General features: G+C 40.5%; 1 pseudogene; it reads left to right on the forward strand.

Annotated features, from left to right (window-relative positions):
• Positions 1 to 763: 763 nt before the first annotated feature.
• LOC132157916 (ictacalcin-like) lies at positions 764 to 6384 on the forward strand (annotated as a pseudogene).
• Positions 6385 to 7215: the final 831 nt, after the last annotated feature.

A 7215-nucleotide genomic window follows, 5' to 3' on the forward strand; every position in this document is an offset into this window, starting at 1 on the left:
TCAAAAATTAAAAACTACATCTAGCATACACCCAACCCTCATCACCTTACACTGTGCCAGTAGTGACCTGCCATTCAAAAGCAGAATGCATGTCGTTTTTGCTTATTTTTCCATCCAGTATTTCTATTTTCTGTCCTTCCAGAGCATTTTCTGTAGTTTTGTTTGGCTGTGCACTTTCAGGAATTTTTTTTTTTATATTAATTTGATATTAATACCTTAGAGGGATGGTGGTACACCTTTTTTCATAGCCTTAAGTTCATACGGTAAAAGTTAATGCTCTTGAAAAGGGGACTGCACAAAATAAAGTGCTAAAAATGATTAATTTGTGGCATAACATGCTTCATAGTAAGCATCACAATGTCAGGTATGCATTAAAGTTTCACAAACATGCAAATAGGTATTTTTTTTCCCCAGAACGTGTAGATAATCAGCTTTAGGTTTTCTAAAAATCATAACTACAATAATCATGTCTCTTTATAAAACTGTATGTCTTTTTTGTGTTCTGCAGAAGGAAGAAAGTAGAGTTAGTAACTTTCATTTTTGGATGTACTGTCCCTTTAAATTACTAATATGCACCTTTTAGGTACTGCCCTTGTGACAATGTTTTATTGCTTTTTGTTTGTTTGTTTGTTTTGACTGTGGAGAAGAGTAAAATACAATATTCCACCTAAAATGATCTTGAAAATGGACTTCACAAAATAAGGTGTTAAAAATGATTGCCTCTTGCATAACTTACTTCACATGAAGCATTGCAATGTTAGGCATGCATTAAAAACTCTCAAACACGCAAACAGGCTTTTTTTTGCTACTGTCGTTTTTGTTTTATCCTTTACAACATTTGATGTAAATAAGTTGCTTTACTTTTTTTTTTTTTTGGTAAACAAACCATGCATGACTAGAATAAGCAAACATATAGTCTCTATTAATGGCTTTCTGCATTGCTTATGTGCCTGGCTTGAATCCTTCTAATATACTGAAGAAAGAGACAATGCCAAGACATCTACTAAAAAGGATTCTTTTATTCTTGACTGAGCCCCAAAAGAAGACCCAGCATTAAATGTTTGGCACAGAAAGTGAAGTAAGATACAAGAAATGTAAATAATATAAATAAGTCCTTTAAAGTAATAATCTCTAATCAAAACACCAGATCAAAAGCCCCAATTTGAATTGAAATATTGCAATCAATGTCAAAGAACCAATAAAGGTTTGTAAAACAATGGCCTGAATCCCCTCCCCCACAGGAGATTTATCATATGCAGCAACAAACACTAATATAAACACTGAATTAAGTAATCTACTCGTGCAGTCACACAGCTGAAACTACCACAGGTCCACAAGTTGATAATTAACCTGGATTATATCCATTTAGTAATTTCTAATAAACTATTTTCTCCTCAATTGTAACTGCTGCTTCTATCAGCATGCTCTCTGTTCCCCTCTGATGCACACACTCTCTCTTGTGCATATGACCAAACTCTTCGAACGATATCGTAAGTACACCTGCTGACCAACTTATACCTCTGGACAGTATACCCCACTCTCACGCTTGGCAACTCAGTATGCTGCCTTCCTTTCAGCATATGCACGTGCCCGAGTGTGAGCATCCCGAAACTGCTCCTTATGGACAGACAACCAGGCAGGCTCCTTCTCAAGCACTGGCTCCTGGCCCAATAAGGCATCTACTGGTAAGTGTGGCTGCATACCAAACAGCATGTAGTAAGGGGAGTAACCAGTGGAGGAATGAGGTGTTACATTATAGGCATACACCAGCTCAGGTAAGTACTCTGGCCATTTCTGTTTCTTGTCAGGTGGCACAGAACGCAAAAGGTCATGCAGAGTTCTGTTAAATCTCTCACACTGTGAGGGTGATGTGGAGTAGTGCGGGACTTTCTCACCCCATACAGCTTACAGAGCTCTGCAATAACGGCACTCTCGAAGTTCCTCCCCTGGTCTGAGTGGAGAAGCTGAGGCACACCATACTTGAGGAACCATTCCTTCAGAAGGATCTTGGCGGTAATGTCTGCCTTCTGATTGCGGGTGGGGAATGCCTAGCTGAACTTAGTGAATACATCGGCCACAACCAAGACATTCTCCTGTCCATCAAACGCAGGTTCCAGTGTGGTGAAATCCATTGCTACCACTTCCAGTGGATGAGAAGCCAAGAACGGGGTCCAAGGAGCCTGAATCTTGGGCTGCGGCATTTTGGCTAGCACACACCGCTGGCACTCCTTCACCCACTTATCCACAGCATCATACTTCCCAACCCATTAACAACGCTGCTTGAGCAGGGCCAGTGTCCTCCTTCACCTGGTCATGGACACTTCGCAACACCATTTCAACGAGACATGCAGGAAGAAGGAACTGTTGGCATTCCCCATTGAACACATCGTCAATAGTTCTGTACATAAGCCCTTCTTTCTCTCGAAGCCTGTCACTGCTTAAGCAACAACAGCACCAGCCTGGACAAGTGCTTTCTTTCACGATTTGTGGGCTTCCTCTTCTTGTCCCAGAAACTCTTGAGCACACTGATAGTTGGATCTGCCCTCTGAAACTGACGAAGCTCATCCTTTGTGTATCCAGGTAATGTTGGGGTATTCTCCAGGTGGTCCCCTTCACTCTCTCGGTCTTAGATGGCTGCCTGTAACATTCCTATTTCTCCTTCTCTAGGACTTGCCACTAGCCCAGCCAGATCAACTCCTACTGCACTCCCCGTACGAAGCCCACTGCAAATAGCCATGCAGCCATCATACTCCAAATCCTCAGTTACCACCTCCATGGCCTCCCGTCCTGGTCTTCTAGAGAGAGCGTGAGCTGCGGTGTTACACTGCCCAGGGCAGTACTGAATTTGAAATCGAATATCGCAAGCTGTGCAGCCCACCTCTGTTCAATAGCGCCCAGCTTAGCAGTGTTGAGGTGCCAGAAGGGATTGTTATCGTTAAGGACTATAAACTTAGATCTGAGCAGGTAACTACGGAACTCCTCCAGCTTCATACTGCTGTAGTTCCTGTCATTTCGCTCTGCGCCCCTCAACCTCCGGCTTGCGTAGGCTATCACAGTCATACTTTCTCCTTGCTGCTGGTATAGCACAGCGCTCAATCCCAGGTTACTGGCGTCAATCTCCAGCACAAAAGGTAGGTTGTCCAGGAGTCTTTAAACAACTTGTTGACCTGAGCAACACTCCCCTGGTGGACACAAGTGTTTACAACATCATGAAGCGGACCGGCCACCTTAGAGAAGCCCGCAATGAATCTCCGATAGTAGTTGCAGAATCCTAAAAAGGATCGCAGCTCCTTCAGAGTGTTAGGGACTGGCCACTGTTTTACTGCACTCACTTTGTCTGGGTCTGTAGACACCCCTTGAGCAGATACCACATGTCCTAAGAACTTTACCTCGGAGTGCAAGAAGTGGCCTTTTTCCACCTTAATCTTAAGTCCGGCCACCCTCAACCTCTGTAACGCAGTCTCAAGCTTCACCAAGTGTCCCTCAAATGTACTAGAGTACACAAGCAAATCGTCCAAATAGACGAGAACCATTTGAAAGACCAGGTCACTCATTATGGCCTGCATGAGATGTTGGAATGTCGCTGGCGCATTACATAGGCCAAATGGCATCTTTTGGTACTCATACAGGCCAAACGGTGTAATGAAAGCTGTTTTGTGGCGATCCTTCTCATGAACTGCCACCTGGTGATAGCCACTCGCAAGATCAATAGATGAAAACATCTTGGCCCTACTCAAGGCATCCAGACTTTCATCTATTCGTGGCAACGGGAATGCATCACGCCTAGTTTTACTGTTCAGCTTCCAATAGTCCACGCATAGCCCAAGACTCCCGTCAGTCTTCCGGACTAACACCACTGGAGATGCATACGAACTGGAGCTTTCTTGGATGACACGCTTTTTGAGCAGTCCAGAGATATGGTCCTTCGCCTCCTGGAATTGGTTTGGGGGTATACATCGGTAGGATTGTGAGACGGGAAGTTCATCATTCAAGGGAATCTCATGCTTTACCAGTTCAGTATAACCGAGGTCTTCATCAGTGATGGCAAACACGTCCAGGTATCCCCTCAGAAGTGCCTTCAGCTCTGTCTGCTGTGCAGGGGTAAAGCCAATCTGCACTTTCTTCAAGGGACAATCGTGCAGTCACACAGCTGAAACCACCACAGGTCCACAATTTGATAATTAACCTGGATTATATCCATTTAGTAATTTCTAATAAACTATTTTCTCCTCAATTGTAACTGCTGCTTCTATCAGCGCGCTGTCTGTTCCCCTCTGACGCACACACGCTCTCTCATGTGTATGATCAAACTCTTAAAGGAGACAGCACGCATAACTGCATCATAGCGAAAACTTAAAGGGGAAAATCACCAGGGGAATTAAATATCAGGCTATTCCTGCCCCAGTTACACTTAGAATACTAGATAATTATCCTCTGCTCTTAAAAGATGCAGGACTGGTTATGACTGCTGAAGTGGTTCTATTATGATTGGATAACACAATGCAAGGCAGTATATTAATGACATCTTTTTTCTGATTACTGAAAAATATAAATCCAGAGTTTTCATAACCTAATAATGGTTTAAATTGTGCCCTGTAACTACATGTCAAAAATGTCACTAGGCCAGTTGCATAACCACAGCCACAATATTGAAGAACTAGTCTTACCATCTAGCATTTAGCCGGGGTCTCACTTTTCGAATTCAAATGAAATATTTTAAGGTAACTTACTTTAAAATGTTATGCAGTCTTTAGGAAAGTAAAATGAAGTAACTAAGCTGTAAGACTAGTGTAAAGCAGTTTATGCAACCAGCCACAGTTGGTCATTTCAAATCTCATCTCTGTCTCATTTTAGTAAAAAACAGACTGCCCACCTGAATTTGTATCACAGAGTTTTGCAAAAGATGTTTTCATTCAGCTTGAGCAGTTTTACATGCCAGCAAACATCCATAAACATACATATGTGATTAGGCCTTAAAATTATTTTCACAAACTGAGTTATTAACATAACCACTATTAATCATACTCTTTTTAGTATAAAATTATTTTATTGGTTCCACGTAGATTCACTAAAGTGGTTCTCAGAAACACCCAAAATGCGCTTCCAGTCCAGGGCAGGTCTTGACAATGGATTTGCCCAAAGGCTAAAGTCTACGGTTTTGGCTGTTTGTGTGTGGTTAGAAGCTGGTTTAACCAGCTGAGTTAGAGATTTACAATGATGAGAGATGCCAAGCCCACCTGTTTCTTTTTTTGCAAACTCAATAATTAAGTCAACATGAGTTTAAATGGTTTAAGGGGATGAACAATAGGAGTGAAAGAGAGCATAGGCCAGAGTAAGATAAAGAAAAGTTAACACAGGTGCATTGTTCATGGGTTGAGACGGTGGGAGGGGATGCATTTGGGGTGTGGTACTTGCATATAACACTCTGTCTGTTCCTTTAGTTCTCATCTTTGGTTCTCAATTTTGTGCACAATTTTTGTGCTTGTTGCATAAGATACTTTTTTATCTATTTATTTATTACTGAATTTTTTTACTGTTTAAAATGAATGCATCTAACTGTTGCACTACTTTATTAAAAGTAAATCATTTTCTGTTTTTGTTTTTTTAAGCTGAGTTTAGGGTGTTTATATGTAAAATGTTTCTCAGCTGTTAACTGGCTGGCCGATATGTCTTTTATTCACTTTAAGGCAATAGTTTAAGAGTATCTGTGTTTGAAAGACAGCAAGAAGAAGAAGTTGGTAGTAGATGAAATGAACAATGACAAAAATGTCATTCTCTGTCTCTCTTCTGTTTTGAGTGTATGTTCAGGGTGTTGGCCATAATCATCTTTCTCTTAAAACTGTCATTTTTCTTTCCCTCCATTTCTGAAAACTCCCACTCTTCAGACAGTAAAGGTCCACCCCTTCTGTCCCATCTGCTTGCCTCTAGAGGGCTGTAACCACTTCTCTGTGTTATATTGTTTATACTTTTAACATCTCCACTACTAATAATTTTGGATGTTGTAAACAAAAAGCTTTGTTTGATTATTATTAATATTATTATTTATTATATATTGACTATATTGACTGAAACCTTTCACAAATACTCAGGAAAGGAGGGAGACAAACTCACCCTGACAAAGGCGAGCTCAAGGAACTGCTCAATGCACAGATGGTTAACATCCTCAGGGATCTGGATGCAAATAGCACTGTGGACTTCCAGGAGTACATCACCTTGGTCGCCTGCATCACTATGCTTTGCAATGCATTTTTCACATGCACAAAAAAAGTCTTGTACTTACAGAAAGGATTTATCTGTATAGGTACAGTTTATCTGAAACCTAGAATAAATCCGTATTCTGACTATATTTGGGAGTGAGTGTTCTTATTCCTATAGATATGTTAGAACTATATGCTTCATTCTTATATGGAAACATTCGCCTGCACTGACACTCCTAACATAATACTGACATACAATGAACTGTCAAATTACACAGATTACAGTTACTCATACTATAAACAGTGAATATATTGCCTGCAGGAAACTTGAAAACAATACCACACCACACCTAAAGTGACCTCACATGCATTACTGAGAGAGATATTTTTGTAGTAAATGTCATGATTTTGACATGTTAGTTGCTTTAAATTCTGAGAAAAGATGTACAAAAGCTGTCATTGGGGGGTTATCCGTTTTTGAAAAGTACTAGTAATATGTACACTTTAGATACTAATATAGCCTAATTTTAGGGTACCAATATGCACCCTTTAGGGGGGAAATAAGGTACCTTTAAAAAATACACCACCTGAGTGGCAGCTTTTGTACATTATAAAACTGCACAAATATAAGAGAGGTGCCTCAATGGCACATGTTCTATTCAAATTACAGTATATATTAGAGTGTTTTATGGAGCCCCGCACATGACACGTAGGAAAAAATATAAGGCTAAATCGTGTGCATGATTTACTAATTTCGTTCCCTCAATGTACTAAAACCTTCACACGATTAGTACTATAGTATTCCTTCGATTTACTTTAGCGTTCACTCGATTGAAAAATTGTGCACACGATTTAGCAAATCGAGTGAACGCAATAGTAAATCGAGGGAACGCAATAGTAAATCGAGGGAACGCAATAGTAAATTCGAGGGAACGCAATAGTAATCGTGTGCACGTTTTAGTAAATTGAGGGAACGAATTAGTATATTCTGCGGACAATTTATTATTTTTTTCATGCA

The sequence above is a fragment of the Carassius carassius genome, chromosome 15 (genome assembly GCF_963082965.1).
Source record: "Carassius carassius chromosome 15, fCarCar2.1, whole genome shotgun sequence".
Classification (NCBI taxonomy): Eukaryota; Metazoa; Chordata; class Actinopteri; order Cypriniformes; family Cyprinidae; genus Carassius; species Carassius carassius.